Below are 21,749 nucleotides of genomic sequence, written 5' to 3'. Positions count from 1 at the left end.
ATCCCTGACTCATCAATCTGTAGGTCTTTCTTGGGGGCAAGAATTCTCAGTATTCTGAGATCTCCTTGGAATCTGTGGAAATCTCTGTATTTTTGTTCATTCACCTAAAACAGTAGTCACCCTAGGAATGGATATCCCTTGATTCTTTAACCTTAGGGGGAAAGGCTGGGTCTTTTCAGTGAATGCCATACCATGCCCTGCCAGGTTTTTCAGCGTGAGGCTTGCTTCTGTGCCCAAGCCCCACAGGTGAGAGGCACGGCCCTGGGCCATGGCGAACGGTGGTAAGGATCTCAGTCACTGTGTGCATCACAAGACTTGGCCGGGAAACCACGAAGTTTGTTGTTCTCCTCCTGCAGCAGTCTCTGTCCTGTGTCGGCCCATGAGTGTGATAAATGTGGTTTCACTTTTCATTTAGTGCCTCCCTGGTCAGACCCCGTTTCATGGAGCCCTGCATCTCCGTCGACAGTGAGTGAAGGATAACAGTACACAGACTACTTGCAGACCTCGTGGCGCAAGAGAAGGCGAGTGCCTGGCTCCTTTCTTGCCTTCTGAGTTTGTCAGCTTCAGAGGTGGCTGTCAAGTTATTGGTCAGGATGAGAACAGCTTTGCTACAGCCACTGCCTCCCGGAGGTTGATGTGAAATGTGCTTTCCTCCAGATAAGCCCCAAGTCCAGATGAACACTCTGCCTTATTGTTGACCCCCCTGTCATCACCACCATATCATGGAGTTGATTATGTGCGGATCACTCTCCCAAATGGTTTTCTGTATCCCCACTGTCCAAGGTAACCTCTGAGCAGAAGAATAAAAAAATCAACAGCTCGGCCATCGGTGGTAGAGAATTACATTGTTTGCCTGCATCTCCCGGCTTAGGGGATAATGTCCAGATAATCTGCCGTGTGGCTTTGTGCCTACATCATTTGTTTGACTAATGCCCTTGGCAGACCCATATGTGATGGACACCTAGTGCAGTACCTTAAGCCGTGTTTGGGGAACCTCTCAGTCCAGGTTGGTCTCCAGTGGCATCTGATGTATTCCTACTGAAAGGAACCCGGTCAAAGGAAAGGAAGCTTTTCTGTCTAGTTGGAAATAAAACTATTACAGCTAGAAGAATATTGCCTTTTCATTTTTAAAGATTTTTATTTATTAGAGAGTGCATGAGAGCAAGAGAGAGATTGAGGGAGGACGAGGTGGAGGAGGGCAGAGGGAAAGGGCAGAAGGAGAGATGGGAAGGGAGAAGCCGACTCCCCACTGAACAGGGAGCCGGACATGGGGCTTGATCCCAGGACCCTAAGATCATGACTGGAGCCAAAAGCAGACGCTTACCCGACTGAGCCACCCAGGCGCCCCAGAATAGTGCCCTTTCACATTCACTTATTCTTTTGTGAGAAAGTGGAATACATACCGGGACCTTAGTCATGTGAGAGATCAGCCATCAGAGAGTCAAAGAAAATAAGAGTAGTAAGTCTTCAGAAAGGGGTCTGAGCTAATGAGGCAGCAGTGTTCACAGCAAGTGAAGGGGGGGGGGGCAGAGGGGTGGATCTGGAGGTGGGGAGTGCTTAAACAGCAAGGGGGTTGGGGCTCAACGTCCCAATAGATCTGCATATACTTCAGTCACCGACACGGTAGCTTAGCTTCCTCCGGAGTTTATCTGGAGAGAGGAACTATGGAGAAGCCCCCAAATCTCTAGTTTGAGTTCCCTTAGCACATTGATTCCAAACCTCAGATGGTATCTGTTGGCTGGAGGGGAAGAGGTTTTGACTGTGGTTAGTACTCACCATTCTTCACTCAGTGCCAGCACCACCCAGGACGGTTCGTGACATTTTAATTTCCACCTACAGTGTGCTTTTATTTCATTTTGCAATATGTAAGCTCATCTGATTGTAGAGATTTAAGTAAATGGGGAATGTTATTTAAGTGGAATCTCCTGGAAGACACACCCAGCGATCATTTTCATTCATATTTTTTGATTTCTTTTGGCAGCAATAATGCGGTATTTCTGTGTTTCATTATTATGTAGCGTTATGGGGCATATTCTTTGTGGGTTTAGATTCCAGAGTAGCATATCTGATTTATACTTGATAAAGCAGTGTTTGCCAAGTAATTTTGCTGAAAAGCAGCCACTCCGGCAGAAAGGGAAGAGCCTCGTCTAAAAAGAACAGAGCGTATTATGTAGCTGCACCGGAGTTCATTGGGACCAAGAGATGTTGGCTTCCAAGGGTCTAGACGCGAAAAGTATGTTTCATTTGATTTAAATTTCAACTTTATTTCACTTTTTTTTTGGACAGTCTGTCAACCTTTAACTGAGTTTCATGTTTGCTTATCACCAAGACATTGGATCATTTCTTCCCTGTAGGACTGGTCACACGGAGCTGAACAGTATAGGTGACTGTATATTGTAACCATGGAAACTATTGTCGATGTTGTATAAAGCAGCATTTCCTCTGATCCTAAACAGTACATTGTGTCGGCCCAAGTTCCCTTGAGGGCTGGCTTTTCATAGACCAAACTTAACCTTATTCCTATCTTGGTCTGTTCTGTTGTTTGACGATGGTTTTGGCTTCCTGAAACATACAAGCCAGTCTTAGGACCACCATCAAGTGCTTAGAAGTCTTTTTAAAATGAGTTTCAAAGACAGTTTTAATCTGGGCCATTATATTGCAAATCAAGAAAAACTGAACCTTACTTGAGTCGTCTTTTTTTTTTTTCCTACCAGATATGGATCCATAGAAACAGTGCGTGCGTTTCTAATGACAGATGGGTACAGTGGCCCCCAGCAGTCCAGGGTACCACCAGACACTCAGCTAGGGTGCGTCGACTGTGCTTTTCCTGCTGTTGTTTTCTTCTTGCGAAGTTGCTGGTGGATCAGTAGAGAACATCATGGGAAGGCTTCCGATAGTTTTAAGGCTGTCAGACTGAAGAAGCTGGCTGGGGGGTATAGCTTTCAGCTGGGGACCCTCCCAGGGGGTTTTGTGGTGTCCTTTGTTGGAGTACCATATGGGGGCCTGCCCCTGGGCAGAGGAGGTCTTTGTGCCCCGAGCGCAGAGGGCCCTGGGCCTCCTTCATTCAACAAGCCCTTGAGAAGCGCTCCGGCAGCCGCAGTTGTCGTGGCGCTAGCGGACGCCCATTTTGATGGCAATTGGCAGGGAGTCAAACTTTGGCCCTAAAGCAGAGGTGGTGCAATTAGACAGCTGAGATGCATTCTCTAAACACACACTTTTAATTGATTTCAGCTTGTTCAGTTCACAAAGATAGAGCTCTGACACACAGCAGCCTTCTTAGAGAGACTTATTTTTACTTTTCCTTTATTCAGCAGCGTAATTCAACAGCAACAGAAGCAACAATAATACAGAGGCTCTGAAGAGCGCGTATTTGGCATGGCTGGGATACAGAAAGTATTATTAAGAACTAATGAGTGAGATAGTTAGATGTTAACCGGAAAAGCATTAATGAGCAGAAGAGAATTCTGGCATAAACATCTGTTTCTGAAGCAGATGTTTGTTACCTTGTAAATCTGCTGGAGAAAAGCCTGCGTAAACGGAACAGTGGACCGTTTTAGGTAGTAGGAGGGACAGAACGATACCATGAGGTTTGCAGATACCGCATGGCTCTTCTGAAGCTCACAAATGACTGTGTTGAGACAGTGAGTTGGGGGGGCCAGCGCATAGTGGGGGTGACAAAAGGTATGAGCCAGAGATGAATTACAGTGGCCCCTGACGATGAGCGGGACCGAGTCCTGCCTCACCGGGAGAGCTGTGGGAGTCTCATTGAACAGCTTGCCTCTGTTCATCTTGTCTAGGGCTCCATAGTCCTTTCTCTATGAGTGCGAGTGTTGTCATCTTCTTGTGCTAGAGATTTAAGATCTGTTCTGCCCCCCAATGAAAATTACCTAACCTTTGGCTGACTTACTGGTAGCTTAATTTATGTAAATGACGAAATGGCTGGTAATGAGTTACTGGTCACACATTCCAAGATGACACAATGAGTATGCTTCAGCAGCTTTCAATCCTTCATCCAAGAGTCACTAGTTGGCAAGATTTTCAGGGATCCCCAACGGAGGCTTGGGTATTTTTTCAGAGCCTTCAAATGATCTACTGTTGGCAACTGCCTCGTGCTCATCTTCACAGGGACAACGTGATATGGGTTATGTTCACTTAGCTGAAAGGAAGCTTTTAGGATCGTCTAGTTGCCCCAAACCCCTCAGTGATCAGACTGAAAAAATGGGATGCCCTAGAAGTGATTCCACCAGCATCATTCAGCAGTTGGTGAAAGGGTTGGTTCCCGGAATCCGAGCTCATATCTGGAGCTTATTCCACTGGACCCCATTCTAGAACAAAATCCCTTCATCCTTCTCTCACCTACTCAAGGTCAAGCATGAGAGGGTTTCTCTAGGGGAAAAAGTCCCTTGGGAGGAGACCGTGAGCTTGCCCTATTTGATGCTTTGAAAGTCAGAAGTACGGGCTAGAGCTGACGTGAATTCCAGCCTCCAGACCATATATAGTTTGGGTTGCCTTTCCAAGGCTTCTTCATTTGTATCCACCCTCAGAGTGGTCATAGGCATGGATAATTTTTTTTTCTTTACTGTTCAATTTTAGAAAGTTGTGTTAACCAGCAGTGGGATAAGGCCATTGCTCCCTCAGCAGCATACTTGGAGCCCACGGCCTGTCACTGCTGGCAGGCTGCAGAGGAAGCCAGCAAACCAGTCCCAATGGCAGGCCCCAGAGCCTGCAGTGATGGTCTTGCCCCTGCTGGATGGGTCTACTTTCTGCCACAAAAAAAGGGTAGCTCTGAAATTTTTCAGGAGAATTTGTTGATTAGGGGGATCTTATCCCCTTTGTGGTGGCCCTGGCAGCCCCTTCTGGGGCCCACGGGCTTCTGCCGAAAGACTGTTTACTAGAACTCCCAAGGATGGCCTGCCTCCCTTCCACCATGTCTCATGTGTATAAGAGATATGGGTCTCAAATCTGCACATGTGTGTGTGTGTGTGTTGTTCATGCAAGAAAAAGCATGAACAAAGCCATAGTTGCATGAAACAGGATGATTTTCCAGGTTAGCAAGGCCTGTGTTTTTCTGTGGAATTCGCTCTCACACAGAAGGCCCTAGTGAAGAGTCTCCCCTAATATACGGCTTCTTCCCAGAGCACAGGCATTTACTCATCATTAGGGGCTTTTTATCCTCCCTAGGAGGAACCAAAAAAGCCCGTGTTAACAGAATATTCTAAATTAATTCTTTTTGTTATGCTTGAGGTGCTGATTCATTTCTCGTGAAAGAACCTTTGCATCTGTCATGTAGCTCCTGGCGAGTCAGAAGCGGATTTTGTGTTACTTCAAGGGGAAGTCTGTTTGACACCCCCCACCCAGTGGTCCTGGGGACACAGGACTCGAGCAGAGCTTGTGTTGAGTTGACATTGCGAGGGTGCTCGTGGGGCTGCCATTTTGAACGGCGTCGGTTGTATTTGTGATTCATCGTCTCCCTGACAGCATTTCTTTCACCTGCGGGCGGTGACACAGGAGAACGGGAGATGTGAGCAGCGTTGCTGTGCCTTTGAGCTCCTCTCTTGAATGACTCCTTCCACCATTATTCAGTGCTGAGGGAAGAGGCCACTGGTAGAATGCTTTAAAAAAAAAAAAAAAAGAAGAAGAAGGAAAAAGAAAGAAAGAAACCCTTTTCCTGCTATTGAGCACAGATGTGTTTGCTCCCTGGTGGTTTTGTTGTTGATTAGTTTACTAGCCCACTTGCTCTCAGCACCCAGCCATTACCTCCCTTGATCCTCATACCAATCTCTGAGGGATGTATTACTAACAAGTACCTGGAAGAGGAGATTCTGGAAGTTGCCCAAGGTCACACTGCTAGTCAGTGGTACATTAGAACTCGAGCCAAACTTCAGCCCCTTCCCAAGCCCGTACTCTTTCCCCACTCCACAGTGGTGTCCCTCAGCCCTGCCACATAAGGCTTGACCTGTGGTAAACTCTGTGGACGTTCCAGAACAATTCATCCTGGCTCTTGCAACTGTGGCTTTGTTCGTGCTTTTCTTGTACGAACACACATGCTTACACAGAGGTGTGCGTGTGCGCACACGTGCGTACGTACGCACACACACACACACACACAGCTGGCTTTGCTTATGTTTCTCGTACTGATCTTTCCATTCTTGGCTCACACATGCCCTCCTGCAGGCAAGCTTCGATGAGCTCTCCTGTTTACCCCTACCGTGCTCCTGTGGTACCCTGCGCAGCCCTATTCCAGTGCTTACCATGTCCTATTGTGTGTAGGGTCTGTCACCCTGGCCACCATGTGAGTGCCTGATGGTCAAGGGCCTTGTCTCCGAGCCCAGCCCAGAGCTTCGTACATCTGGGCCTTCTTAACTCTCTGTAGATCTGAACGGAGATTTTGAACCTGTGTGGCGTTGATAATACAGATAACCTGAACTTCAGGGGGTGGCATGTCCTGTATACTTGAGCAGGTCTAGAAATGGCCCCCTAACAGAAGACATCTGTGTCTTTCTACTTCCCAAGCACTGTGAAAATCTCCACAAGCAAAAGGTTTGAAGAACTATAACGTTTATGGCTCCCTGGCCATAAATTCACTGAAGAACACATAAAAAACGCCATTCCCACAGGGTTATGGCAAAGATTCAGTATTGCAAACATCTGCATATGAGCAGTAAAGCTAACCTCTGGTGTGCAGTGCTCGACTGTTATCGACATATATTAACATTAGTGACAATCAGTTGTGATTATCTGAGATGGCATTTTATCTGCCAACTGCAGACTTATGGCTTCTAGAAACCCACTTTGCCCCCTTTCTCATATGTTGTTTTTATAGGACTTGAATCACATGCAGAAATCCGTGATTAATGTGGCTCTACTTTTATTTTTTGGTGAATATGGGGTGTGTACACATTTCCAGTACTTAAATTGATTTTTAGCAGCTTGAATAGAAGAGGCTTTCAAAAGTTTGTTAAACAGCTAAGTAAATTAAAGCATTTTTACCTTACAACTTAAGACACCTACTGAGAGCCAGGAAAAAGGGATAGATGCTGATATTGGCCTATAGGGTTTTTGATGCAACCGGTTCGTAATTAATTTTACAAGGTAATTGGTTGGAGGATATTTATTACGCAGTACATCTTAAGGTTTCAATTGCTGTCATTATTTCCTCTTCATTATTTAAAGCAGGGTTTGGCAGAATTTTTCTGTTGAGAGCTAGGTAGTAAGTATTTTGGGTTTGGTGCATCCTGTGTTCTCTGTAATACTCATCTCTGCCACTGTAAGGTGAAGATAATGCAGAAACAAATAAGGGTATAGCTGTGGCCCAGCAACATCTATTGACAAAAATAGGCAATGGGCTGTCGTCTAACCTCTGATCCAAATAATATTTTTTTCTAGAAGCTATTGGGAGATTTAGGGAAAAAAAATTAGAACTTTTGCAAATGGAAGTTTTTCTGGCTCCCATTCTATCTGGCAATGTCTAACGTGGCCAAATTAGATTTTAAGTTAAAATATAAAACTTGAACTAAAAAATTTATGCTAGCACAGTGATTCTGGATACTGATTTGATTTTAGTTCATCTAATGCAGATAATGCACTCCTAGTAGCAATGACTCACTACAGCAAATGTCTTCAGAGGAGAGGGGCTGAGAAACACTGGTTTGGTGGCATTGCTCTGAGTTCTTTTCTCTAAATTCCCTTTTAAAACTGTCTTAGCATGAACCGTTGCATTCAGATGAGTAGAATTTCAGATGGGCAGAAATATTTAGGTGTTGGAAAGCAAGAGCTTAGAATTCCTCAGAGACATAATCCCAGCATCACTGACAAAGGGCTTTCTCCGTTTCACACCGGGCCATGGAACTCTCTGAGAATGGACCTGTGCAGTAACTTGAAATACTGTCTGGGTGATGGTCAGATTTCTGAGTGGCAGAAAGGTTTCTGGTGTCACAGTTTGCAAAGGATTACAGAGCTAGGAGCAAGGGAAATACCTGAGAGTGTTCCTTATAATACTTGTTTTTCTCTTGGTGCGAGGTTATTTTCTATGCCTCTCCGAACAGTGCATGAGTCCATCAAATTTGCATGGCGCTATTCCGGGTGACTTAGGCAGTTGGCAAAAGTGTGATCCAGGATCACAACCCGGGCGAGTGGAGCCAATGTAAATTATTCTTACTCCTTATTTGTGATTTCAAAGCAGCATTTCCACCTTGTAATTTGGAATGGTTTTCAAGACCTCCTCACAGGTGTAGCAAGTGCTGCCAGCTGAGAGTTAAGCCACTAGCCCTCCCCTCCCAGATCTTTGCTGCTTGTCCTTGCGAAGAAGTGAGCAAAAGTTGGGGGCAAGAGAAACACTGCGTGACGGTGGGAGAGGCCTGTAGCTTGTGTCACCCTGTGCGGAATTCTTCAGAAGGTCAGGGCCAGGCAGTTGTGACTTGTCACGGGACCGGCATGGGGCAACGGCAGTGGGGTGTTTGCAGTGGAAGACGCCTCTGCCAGTGGTTCCCCGAGGGTGGTCCCCACACGTGCAGCGTCAGCGTCAGTGGCTTTTTAGAGCTGCGAATTCTCAGGCCCTGTGGCCATCCTCCTAAATCAGAACCTTTGCCTTTGGGCCCAGGAGTCTTTTTTAACCAGGCCTCAAGTTGACCCTCCTGCCTGGTAAAGTCAGAGAAACGCTGCTTGATTTACCAGCTCTATCTAGTACCTTTTTAGGGTTGTGGACACGGAAGGCCAGTGACTTGCCCAACATCAAACAGCCTCTTGGGGGGAGGGACCTGGTGGTCTGATTCCCAGTGCAGAGTCCGGGGCAGTGGCAATTTAGGTGGATTGTGGGGAGGTCAAGGGCCTTGGACGGAGTGGTGACTCGGGACCAGTGTGTGTGTGCTCTGCCGTTCACGCTGTGGTGGAGAGGCCTGGTCTGAGGAGAAATGGAAGGAATCGGGACTGCCAGCTCTCCTCCTACCCTGGGCAGCCTGTCTCCATTGAAGAGCCTCGTGACCCTGCTGTTGAACTTCCTCTTTTAAATAAACAGCTCCCTAGAGCATCTTTGGCTGAGCTTAGCAACAGAGGAGGAGGGAGTGAGGAGGGGCGGGGGGAGAACAGCCTCCCCCGTTATCATCATGTCAGTGCAATCACTGGGAATTACGGTTGAGGATTAAGAGTCACTTGGGGATAATTCAGCCAGGCTGGAGAGGGAAATAGACACACACACACACACACACACACACACACACACACACTGTAAACATATTGCTAAAACTCATGGCACCAAACAAACAGCATAGGAAAACAAGTATGGGCAGAACTGAAAGGGCCTGAATTTTGAATAGGTGGTAAAGGCTCCAGAATGATCTGTTTCCTAAACACTTTTGGTGAAGTTGTATACACAGTGACTAGAGCAGAGCAGCTGCTTCCCCAACTCTGTGCATTGCTCTGTTTCAGAACCAGCATCCCTCTCCTCCAGGCATCTGTTCCTGAGAACACTTGAAGGTTCTGCCAAGAGAACTCAGACTGGCGATAGAATACTTGAAATGTAGAAAACGACACACACACACACACACACACACACACACTTCTAAAAAGATACAGCAAGTCCCAAAGGAAAGTATCACCTATTTCCCAATATCTAGGTGCCTCTGGAAAAGGCCAAATACATCCTCGATCTCTTGTGATTCTCCTTGGGCTTGACAAGGAGACCTCAGCAAGTTCGTGTTTTGCTTTCCCCAGAGAGGGTGTGGCATTTGCTCACACTTTTTGACTGGGTCTCTAAGGTCGGTACCTAGAATGAATTTTCTTACCATGTGAGGTAAATGTCCAGCCTGACGGGATTCACCCAAGCATGGTCAATGGAGTCTAGAAGAATGCTGTGCTTTTCCAATCAAACTTGAAGAGCTAAATAGACCAGAGCAGTCTGAAGTAGTGAGAGGAAATAATTTGTTCACCCTCACTGAGAGGCTTGGCAGACAATTTGAGTGAGGGGCACGGCCAAGATATCATGGGGCCAATTAAAGGTGGGAGCTCCCTTCAACCCTCTTGTGTGTCTCCTGCTTCAGGTTGGCTGCACAGTAATTAATTATCTCTATGGTACAGATCTCTTAGCCCTTCTGCCCAACCAACTCCTGGGCTTTAAACATGGATTAAACCAGGAAGGAACCAGCCCCACACCAAGTTTTCCACGTGTGGGTGCTCTTAATATCACTCGGAGCCAAACAGAAGGGACTCTTGAGTACCCCTTATTTTTGTATTCTTTCTCCAGTCTTCCTCATGCTTTCTGACTTGATAATTGAGCGAGGTCTAGGTACTCCCATCTTCCATTTGTTGTGAGTAATGAGACTGTATTTTATTTCCTGGGGAGGAGCAATCTCCATAAGGGAGAAGGTGGGGAGAGGAGTGTGCGAGGGGGCTTTCTCTCCCTTTCCAGATTCTCCCAGTTAGCATTAGAGCACTACAGAATCCTTTTCCAGATGAACAAACGTTGCAACAGATGTGTCTGCAGACGTGTATTCTGGGATTATTTGGGTTTGTTTAAATTGAGCTTTCCCTGCGCCAAAGGATTTTGTGGAAATATGTCATGGTTAGGGACAAGGAGAAATTTTCAGCCTCAGACACGCAGGGGCCAAGAGATTAGCTACCCCATTCCAGAATGTCCATGGCTGCAGGGCTTTGTCTTGGGGAAGTACTGCTTCAAAGCCAAATAAGCTAAAGGAACACACCTCTTCTTTTCCTTGATACCTACTGGAACAGACATTTTGTAATCTTGATGATTCTGCCTAGAATCTTAATGACACGGTCACCATCAGTGAAGCTAATGTGACCCATTCCGATGTTCTCCGAGTTAGAGAGGGAAGCCATGCTGGGCCTTGAGGAAGGGACACCTGTCCTGTCTTCTTATTGTGGACGTACAGGGACAGGACCCTGCAGTGAAGAGTCAGGCACCACCCTCAACTGCCAGACGCCACTTTCCTGGCAATTCCACAGCTCTCTGAGGGGAAAGATTTTGTGGTCTCAGACGCTGGCTTCATGTGGAAAGCTGAAAAGGTAGGATTTTGTTGCACGGGGAGCACTGAAAATTTGGAGCACTGTAGAGTCAGGAGCCCTTCCGTCAAAACCTGGTTCTGGGATTCTCAGTGTCATCTTAACTCATTCAGCCTTTCTCTGCTTTCCTTTCCCCATCGATGGGGTCGGATTAGAATGAGATGCTTCGTAAGCGTCTGCTAATGACACCACTTTCTGATTCTTTGATTCTGTATTAAACTGATCAAGAACAGTATTTGTATTCTGCCTTCTGTTAGGATTCTAGAATGTCCTAGCCACAAGAAACCTAAAGAAATAATTGCCAGGGATTTACTTATAAATGTCATTTCATATTCGACAGAAATCTTGTAATTCTTGCCCTACAAGAGGAACCGCATTGGCATTTGCCCTTCAATCTTGATGAGGAACTAGAAAGATCTCAATTGCTATTAAGGGGTACAGCACTTTACAAAGTTCTTTTACGTGTGATCCTTACAGCAAACCTGTGAAGTGGCTGTGTGTTATCCCCATGTTTTGGAGATGTGATTTGTAAGTTGTAAAGCTGAAACCTAAACATGGTTCTTCTGTCTCCCAGTTTTATAGAATTCTAGTTATTATTCCCAGTGCTAACTAATTATTGATTATAAATCCTGGTTAGTCTACTAATGGAGTAAGTTTTTAGCACCTGCTATGGACACCCCTCCTTCCCCCACCCTCTGCTCAGTTTTCTTTGGAAAGTAAAATATAACCAGGGAAAGATATATGTGGTGAGAAATGATTAATAAGACCAGTTTATATTCAGCATCTGCAAATATATGTATTTTTTGGTCCCAAACTTGTAAATAATTTTATAAATGAGTCACACTCTTGCCTTTTTATAAGCTGTATCTAGTTCATTTCCCTCTTCCAAATATAAATCCCTAAAGGTTAAGAGTACTCTTATTTTTAAGGCAATAAGGAACAGACAAAGTTAGCCTTTTCAGGTATTTTCATGTAGTCAGGGAAGCTCGCCAAGGGAGTGAGGATAAGATGGCCCAGTGCCCTTGGGCCTTTAGAAAACGTCTCGTGGGGGTAAATGCTTTGATTCCCAGTAGCGCAGGAGGTAGCAGATGTGAGGCTCTCCATGGTGCTTACCAGAAATATGTATGTACTGTGGGACAGAACAAGGTACTTTGAAGATTGGAGAATCTGTCGGCCCTGTGACTGTTCACTTTATTGCTTTCTTCCTGTGCAAAATGTCTCAGACCCAGAGGGAGAGGCACCAGCCAGACAGTGAGTCAAACGACAAGTTGACAAAATGGTTGTAATTCTAGAAGCTGCAGTCCCATCCCACTCTTTTTATGTAGGGGTGGGATGAAGCCAAAATCTGAAACCGCTCCCAGGAGAGCAAGAAGATATTGTTACTAATGGTTGGACTGACCTGAATTCTTTCCACATTTATTTATGCCAGTCTTTGGAATAAACGTCTGAATCGCATCCACATTAAGACCCTTATCTAGCAACAGTGTTCTTATTAAGAGACGGTCAGCCGAGCCTCGCAACATACTCTGCACGCACCGTGTGCAGGACGAGCAATGGCCGTCATGGCGGAAAGGTCTCCGAGCAGCACCACAAATACCTCTACTCCTTATCCAGAGATTTAATGACACCAGGCGCGAGATGGAACAGCAGAATTCGATGCCGTATTTGAGCCATGTACTTTTTATTAAGGGCAGATTTGTGCACGTTTAGACAGGGTATCTATTTGTGTTCATTCATTCCTCTTCTAAACAAGTGATTGCTGAACACCTGCTACTATCCATTATTGTACTGGAAGCTCCAGCGAGAGCACGGACACATGGTCCTGCCTTCCTCTTACCTACGCTCTGGTAGGGAGCATTCAAGGCCAGCGTCAAGTGCTGAGGTAGAGACGAGCCGTAGGTGTTTGAGAGCCCGTGGGAGGAGTCCTCAGTCATGTTGGGGATGGGGGAGTATCAGGAGGAAATGGGAATGGAGATTTAGGTTAGGCTAAAGGTGCATAGAGGTGAACCAGGTGAAGTTGGCATGGAGTTTGGAAGGAGGGCAGTGGGAGTTGCAGCCAAGTGGAAGGCAGAGACCTGGGGAGCTAGAGAGGGAAGCTGAGGAGAGCTGATGGCTTCCTGGGCTGCCTGTGATGTGGTGGAGGGAGCCGGCCCCTCCTCCTCAACCGCGTGCCAGCTGTGACCTCACTCATCCTGACTCGATGCTGGTCACCTGCTGGCCTCTTTCCATACACGATTTGTTGACTCCTTCTCCCCTGTTACAGGTAGTATTGTCTCCATTTAAACATACAAAAACCAAGTCTTCAGGAGGTTAAATAATGTGCTCACAGTTGCACAGTAAACAAAGCAATCGAGCCAGGTTTCAAGGCAGGTCTACTTCCAAACATGAACACCTCACCACCTCCATCCAGGAGAGTCCAAGCCAGGAAGAGTGCGGAACCCGGTAATCCGTCCTGTCTTGTCTGTGTGTCTCCCTGCCGCAGCTCCCTGCCAGCTGTCTGAGGATGAGGAGCGGCTCGGTCAGGTCGCGCTGCGGTGCCTGGGACAGAGCAGGCACGTCGTACCCTCGCAGGAAACCCTTGCCAACTAAGCGCCTCTCGACCACGTATTCCTTTTCCATCCTTGTCATAAGAGTTGAGAAGGAATCCAGTGTCCACGACGTTTGGACTTACGTACCTTTTACATAATTCTCCTGAAACTGGGTAGGTGACTTAGTAGAAGATGAACTTGGAGATTTAGCCTTTAGTAAGAGACCCTTGAAATCCTCCTATGCTCCTTGGTTACACAAGTGGGATTGTTCCCGCTCTAGAGGGAGAGAGCATATCCTGCCGCCAGAGAAATAGTCAGGCTTGTGTCGTGGAGAAAGTTTTATAAACTAGATGAACAATGGAGAACCACATCAAAGATCTGCTAATGAAATCAGTCATTTACACCCCTTTAAATGATACATTACCATATTTCAGTTCTATTGCTTTCTGAAGTGGGTGCTTTTTAAAAATAATTTGAAGACAATGTCTCAATGAATTGGTGCCATCATTTCTGATGATCAGACTATATAAAATCTTCAAGGGTTTGGTTTTAAAATAGTATGGATGAAAGTTAGTAATTTTTTCTTTTCTTTTTTTTTTTTTTTTTTTTTTACTGATTAGGAGGAGGAGGATAGTAATAATCGGTTAATAAGGGGGTCTTGGACAAGTGGTGCCAAGAAGGCAGAGTGGGAAGCATGTGGGCTTTCTAATTCAATCTCCTATACCTACCAATTATGGAAGTGGAGGTGAGTTAGTCTCATGAACTCTGGGTTTTCTTGCTTGTTAAATGAGGGTAAAACGGCTTGCCTTTTAGAGTTGTTGTAAGGCTTAGAAATAGTACAGAAAGAACAATCAGTTCGTTGCCCAACCAGTAGTAGACGTTTCAGCCCCTCATTCTCTGAGATAGGTGAAAACCCACAGCTGCCTTCCAGTTATCCCTGTGTAGGCTATGCCCTGGTTGTGGCATGGTTTCTGGCCATAAATAGAGCGTAAGAAGTTGGACACTGAACTCAGAAAGATGTGGATGCAAATTATGGCTTTAACGCTATCAGTTTGACTTCGGCGACTTCCTTTGTCTCTGTGCATCGTTTTTTCCTCTGTAAAATGGGGAGCATGATAGTATCTACCTAGTAGTGTTATTGTTGGGGCTGAATGAGAAGAGCTGCTGAAAGCCCTTAATATGGGCTTGGTGCATAATAAAAACTCAACAGATGCTAATCATCATTAGCTACCTATTATCCAGCGGTGCCTCACTAGGAAGTGGGTGTCAGGCTCCGCCTAGGATGAGAAGCCTTGCTGTCTTCACTGAGGCTTGCTCTGCAAATCAGGTTGCAGTGCAGTGTTCTTGAGGGTGCAAAAGCCGCTCTGGGGGGTGGGGACAGGAGCGGGAGCCCTTGCTCTACTCGCCCCCAGTTCAGAGGCTGTAGAGCACTCGGATCTGCATGGGAGGGTACAGAAATGGAAGAAGTACCCACGTAGGGCACCACAAAAGGGGGTTAAGGAAAGAAGAGATTCCTCTGTATAGAGTGGGATTGGAGACTCCAGAGAAGTCCTGGGCATTTATTTTTATTTCAGGGACCTAACAGTGCAGAGAAGTAAGAAAGCACATTTTTGAAAAGGAGATTTCTTGGAAGACCTGCATCTTCATTTGATAAACACAGAGAGGAATAATGACAGAAGGCACATAGTTGGCAGTGCGCTTCCCAGGGCAGGCATCCGTTTTCCAGTGCCAGTGCTGCCCAGGGTAGAGGTGGCCGTGGCCGAGCAGTGAATGGCTGCGGGAGCGGGCAGTATGGCCGAACAGGTTCTGCCTCCCTGAGTTTGTAACCCTTGCTAGGTACAGGCAGCCTAGACTGAAGGAAATGATCAGACTTTCCTAGACACAGTCGTTTCCCTGGGACACGGATGTAGAAACATGGTAAGTAACAGTTGACCCAATGTAGAATCCCTGAGTTTCTTCGAACGCGATCATCTTCAGTAGGAATTTGAATCTGCTAGGTCATCTCTAGAGGGCCGTCCTTCTGATATGATTTCTTCCTCACTCTCCCTCTGGGTCTCCCTCTCACCCCTTCTCCACTTAAAAAAAAAATTAGATCCCCCTTGATCACACCTGGTATCATCTACAATTAAAGATTACTTCCGCTGCTGACAATGCCCCAAGCTGTTCTTTAAGACGATCTCGTTCTACTTAGCAGTGCCCTGTGCCCGCTGATCCCACCACAGTGTTCTCTCCGGTCGAAGACATTGCCTCAACAAAATCTGTTTTAGAGTTTTCCTTGCTTCTCCGTGCTGAATTACAGTCACAGTCAATGGCCCACTTGTGTGTAGTTCAAGAAGCAATTAAGGGCTCTTTTCTTCGAACAAGCCAGGGAGGGGGTAGAGTGAAAAATGATCATTACTCTGATGAGTCCTCTGCGTTACTGAACAGTTCACAGATCTTTGATAGCACGAGTCCGCCACATTGAAACCCGGCTCTGTAACTGCCTTCTGCAGCCTCTCTTGCTGTCAGAGAGACTCGAGGGCGGGTCAAGGACTCACGTGTCATACGGTCTGAGCAGCCCGGCCCGACTTAGGATTCTGATTAAATACAGTTGAACCAGCTGCACAGTAATCCATGGCAGGATGATGGTGTCATAGGAAATTTTAAAAGTGCAAACTTCAGAGAGCTCCCAAGTAACCTTGTGTTCTCCACTGCAGGCCTTTGTTTTGTCCTGGGAGATGGATTTTAATCAGAATATGGTAGTCTTCTCTTCCTGTGCTTGTCCATGTGAACTGGTGTTTGTCTTTAGCTTGCGTGTTTGTAGAGACTTTGTCTGTCTTCTACCATAAGGGGCCTAAAACAGAGCTGAAGACTGAGGCTGCTTAAATGTTTTTGCTGCGGTGTTCAGTGGATCCCCTCCTTGATGTTTCTTAACAACTATCTGCTATGTGTGGAGCTGTAAGCCAGGCCTTGGGAAGAGACGAGTCACTACAGGTCAGTGGTTCTCGAAGAACGGGCCCCCCCAACCAGCAGCGTTAGCATCACTGGGAATGTGTTAGAGATGTGTGTTCCTTGGCCCTGTTCTCAGAAACTCAGAGGGTCAGACCCAGGAATTGGTGCTTGCAGAAGCCTTCCAGCACATTCTGACGTGTGCTCGTGGTTGAGAAGCACTGGTCTAATAAACCCTTCCCAGTGCTCACACCTCCACAGATTTTGTTCTGTGAAGAGGAGACTTTGGGTCCTAGCAAGACTAGAGAAGTGGGGACTGAGCTTCTCTGAGGTGAGGACAAGCTTTACCACAGCCTCCCAGCTGCCTCCACAGGGTAACAACATAGCAACTTCCTGCCTTCGAGGAACCAAGGAGTTCCACACGACCTCATGATATGATATTGAGCCATTTGTACCTTGAAGAGAATGTCTTCTTGCTTCTCTACTGAGTATGCATGTTGAGGCACAGAAGGGCACTGACTCTTGATATAAATCTAAGCAGCTACGGTGTGAAGAGAAGTTTAGGTGTGGAAGACGTGGGTCAAGGCACAGGTCTGTTGCAGTAGCTGTGGGACTCTGGGAAAATCCATTAACCTCGCTAAACTTAGATGGACCTGAGATTCCCCATCTCAAAAACAGAGTTAATTATATCTGCCCTATCTGTTTCATAGGACGTTCTGCTCAGTGGACACAGGGGTCAGGATGGGATTTTGCCCAAACTCACTTTTCCACTAAGATTTCTGGATGAAGGTGCCCTACCAAGAAGAATAGCACAATAGGGACAAAGCGTCATTACTGTATTAATCTGATGCACTTGTGTGTGTGTGTACAAGTGTGTGTGCGTGTGCGCACACATACACGGTATATTGCTTTTCTGGTAAAGGACAATAAAACATAAGGCTGAGTTGTGTCAACCTAAATGATGCCTTCCATCTCCACCTTGTGGTCAGACTCTATGTCCATTTACCTCAGCGGCCCAGGCATGAGCAACTGGAATCCCCAGCATGACCAAGGTCAGGGTGTGATGACCACACAAAAGCAGGAAGCTGAATTGAGCTTGCCCACTACAAATGCCAGAATAAGAGAGGATAGGGAGTCTAGAGGGCTGCACGAGAGGACAGCAGTTCTGTCAGTTGTGATCATGATCCAGAGATGGCCAGGCCCCGGTGCATTGAGCATGCTCCCTCCTGTGGGAGAGGCTGGCAAGGAGTGGAAGGTAGAGATGCAGGTCTGAAGCAGTCCCTTCTAGACTCCCCTCAAACATGAGCATGCTCAAACTCTACTCTCTAGGGTAGGAATTCATCCCTAAAGTTCTGGGAGAAAAGAGAAGTTCTCTTCCTCCTCATCAGCTAAGCAATTACTCTGAAAATGTTAACAATTTTTATGTGGGAGATATTGTATTTAGTATTTCTTTTCTCCAGTTCCCCAGTGAGGTGACTAGCAGTGGGCCCTGAGGCCCCCACCGATAGGTTTGGCTCTTCTCTGCCTAGTGGGCAGGGATGAGCTTGGTGGCAGGGGAAGTAGCAAGCTAGCTCAGCTTAGCTAGACTCCTGGTGCTGAGGCAATTCCAAGGGATTGGGCAGAAAGGACAATATAGTGGAAAGGTGGAGGTCAAGAAGAAATTTAAGTCATCAGATAGGAAAATTTACACATCAAACCAAGATGGGAGGGGGCTTATGAATGAATGCTTCAAACAGTGGCTTGTATTTGTGACTTACTTTATGGGCTCGGGCCTGTTGAACGGAATGGGTGGGTTTGCTAGGTCACAAATGCTGGGGATAGAACACATTTTGGCCTAATGTGGCAGCACATCAGAAACCCTAATGCCACCACTACTAGGTGGGACCTGACTGTGTCTTGATGCTACCCACCCCTCCTTGATGCTACCGACCCCTCAGCCAACAAACTGTAGCCACCCAACGCTATATATGTGCCTGATCCCCACAACTGCCCCTTCTTAGACTGTGGTGCTCTGCCACCTGCCTGGGCTGGAGCCCTTCCTCCACCCCAGCATACCAGAGCAAGATCCTGAGAGCCCTTCCCCATGGTGGTTAAACTCTGCCTGTTCTTTCATCGCACAGTCCATTTTTACCTTTTCTCCAGTGCTAACACTCACCCAGTAGTAGACCTAACCGTTGACTGCAGACGCTGCTCCCTCTGCCCTATCAGACAGAACTGTAGGTATTCTGAGCAGGGCAGCTGCATAAGGTTGTGCAGGTTGTGTCTAGACGACTTGAGAAGGTGTCTTCTCCATGGTGGTCTATGTGTGTGATGTGTGAGCGCACCTCACAGCCCTGAGTTCCATGGAGAGGATATGATTTTGTCCTACTTCTTTGCATATTGTAACTTAGGCTGACAAACTCAACTTTGCTCAGCTCCATGGCTCCTTGCAGCGATTGGCTCTTGGGGTAAAAATGAGAAAAGAAGTTCAGACATAGTGCATAGTTTTTTAAGTCAACAACTAAGTCTGGATGGACAACCCACATCTCACTGCTAGCACTTACTGACACCTGCTATGAGCCAGGCACATACATGGTTGAAGGACATCCCGAGACTTTCTCTAACTGCAGTTTGGCAGGATCATCGCTTCTTCCTAAATCCAAAGTGATGTGTTACACAAAGATGAAGTCTGTTGAGCAGCTCCCTTAAAGGGGACCTTGAGGAGTAGAGGCACTCTTAGGCCTGCTACCTGAGGACATTAAGGTCTGATAGAGAAAGCTTCCTCCCCCCAAATTTCTAAGGTTCCCAAACCTGCTCAGCTCATGGTACCTTTGTGTGCCGGTAAAGTTTTCACCCCCTAGATCCAGAGAAATACTTAACATTTATTAATAGTTTTAAAAAAAACTCAGTATTTGTAGTCTGTGCTCCCCGACAGAGGTCACCGTGTGACCCTGGAAATTTGAAAATACCTGTGGCTTTCCTAAGAGGTTACTGCAGCCCACAGTTTGGGAACCATGACCCTAACCACACCTGAGACAAATGGGATGGAGCTTAAACACTTGAGTCTCCCAGAAGTCTGCCACCATCGTGACACTTTCCTCTGAAATCAAATAATGAAAATTTTTACCCAGTCCTTTGGGAAGGAAGACAGTTTGGGGGAAAGAAGGTGATTCCGATAAATGGTAAGGAGCTGGTAGACATTATCTGTTTCCTCACAAGCATTTCAATATCAGGATCAATTTCAGGTCAGAAGGACAGTGTTTCTGGCCCAGAATCCCTTTCTACCTGTTTGTAACTATGTGCTGCCTATAGTTCAGTTTGAAGCAATATTTTCTTTTTGGAACAACAGAATCTTTGCCCATATCCCAACTCTCTTTCTGAGTCTGTATCATTCAGTGGACCTTTGGCTCCTTCAGGGCAGCGTCTAGTATACAGTAGGTGTTTAATGTGTGTTTTTGAATTCTATAACTCTTTTATGGATGGCTTTTGGATATTTTTATTCCTCAAGTGCTTTCCCTCATGGACATCACTGCTGTCATTCTTTGGTCTCGTTTGTTTAGGGTTGCAGACAAAAGGTAGCATGAGTACATGAAGCGTTGCAGCTAAGGCTGCATTTAAAGGCACGGGCTTATCCTTTCAAGAGTTTCCAAAGAGAAGTGACGTCAAAGTGTATTGGCATGGCCGTGGAGGTCCTGGTGTTACTCATGATAAATTGCAAGCACACCATTCCCAAAATGTACCCAGGCCCCATTCTGTAGGTGGCGTTGTTCAAGAGTAGGAAGCCTTGGGAGCCTTAAAGCCATCCTACGTTTTACAGTTAAGTTCAGTTAGAGCAGAAAGGCAAAGTTCTGGTGGCAGGAAACCAAGAAACAGGATCTTCTGTTTACTGAATTGGACTGCTTCATATTCTGGAAAAAGAATGAGTCATATACCATTGAAATTTAGCAATGAACTTGGCAACGGTTGCCATTTGTGGCAGGAAAACACAGTGGGGAAATTGAGGCACTCCAGCAAACCCCCTTTTCTTTTAAGGTAGGTCTACCATGGAGTGCCTGTCGCTAGTCTACAGATGGGTGAAGCATGATGATACCAGTGTAGGAGGTAGCATGGGAAGGCATGACAGCCCACTTTCTGTTTACTATTTACTTTAAGTCAGTACCTGATAAATTGAGATGAGAACTTCAGCTCTGGGATTTTTTTTTTTTCACTCTCTCCACAAGTCCATTTCTCTTTATCCCCTAGGCCAACATCATCAAAAATCCCTTGGATTGAGGCAAGTCACAGCCCTGCAATATAAGCAGTGATGCTATTGCTAGGCAGTTCATGCCATCTGAGAAATTGGAACCACTGAGCAATGAGTGATAGTGCTGCAAGGAAGTCGGCCCGGACAACCTTTAATAACCATGCCAACCCTGAGAGAGTCCATGCTTTTGAGATGTGAGCTGTTAATAATCCCACAGGGTCGTTGAGTGTCTTGGTTTTAAATAAAACAGGAGCAGTAAGGCAGCTTGTTGTGACAAATAGTACACCTGCTCACTGCCCTCTACCTTGCCTCACGATCAAACAAAAGCCCTTTAGCATACGAATCTCACCGCGCTGCTCAGAGGAGCCATTTATAGCACAGAAGCAAGAGAGAGGAGAGCATTTCCGGGCCTTTACCGGTTGTACTTCAGAGCAGACGTGGACTGTCTACTCTACCTCAGCTTCTTTTCTGCAGTGAGGGAAGAAAAGATGCATCTGATAATCTTAAGGAGTGGATAGGAAGCCATGCCTTTATGAAAGTCTTCCCTTCACTTGCTACAAACCACCTTGGGTCTGTCCAGACCTAAACTTCTGGAATTCACTTTTTTCTGGAACTCTGATGAAATGGAAACACTGACTTGGAACACTTACCATTATCCCAACGCTTTTACTATAGTCTGTGCCCTGTTCTGAGTGCTTTCCACTATTAACTCACTTAATCCTCAAAAACAGGATTGGAACCGAGAAAGATACTGTCAGTGTGATCCCTCGGTCCTTATTAGGGTCATATGGTACCCTGAGATCTCTATCTTGACCCTCCATTAGTTCACAAAAATGCTGTGTCCAGGGCAGGGGTGGTGGTCAGGCTTTATAAGGTAGAAATTGTTTATAAAAAAACAAAAAAACAATGTAGCTTACAGTGACTTCTTTTGTGAATATTTTATTTATTTTAGCAAGCAGGGGGGTAGGAGCAGAAGGAGAGGGACCAGCAGACTCTGCTGAGCACAGAGCCCGATGCGAGGCTCAGTCTCTCAACGCTGACGTCATGTCCTAAGC

General features: G+C 46.2%; 1 protein-coding gene and 1 long non-coding RNA gene across 4 annotated transcripts in view; both read left to right on the top strand.

Moving 5' to 3' along the window:
* LOC148107039 (uncharacterized) overlaps positions 1-20,655 on the top strand; it is a 75,424-nt gene extending 54,769 nt beyond the window's left edge. The window contains exon 2 of the long non-coding RNA XR_015723207.1: positions 416-20,655. This is a non-coding gene — a long non-coding RNA (uncharacterized LOC148107039). The remainder of the gene's footprint in view (positions 1-415) is intronic.
* Positions 1-21,749, top strand: part of RORA (RAR related orphan receptor A) — a 1,262,587-nt gene that overhangs the window by 701,445 nt on the left and 539,393 nt on the right. The window lies entirely within an intron of this gene.

This window comes from Ursus americanus, chromosome 36 (assembly GCF_024610735.1).
Source record: "Ursus americanus isolate L20-20 chromosome 36, mUrsAme1.1.p, whole genome shotgun sequence".
Classification (NCBI taxonomy): domain Eukaryota; kingdom Metazoa; phylum Chordata; class Mammalia; order Carnivora; family Ursidae; genus Ursus; species Ursus americanus.
This window is presented reverse-complemented; position numbering and strand designations above follow the sequence as displayed.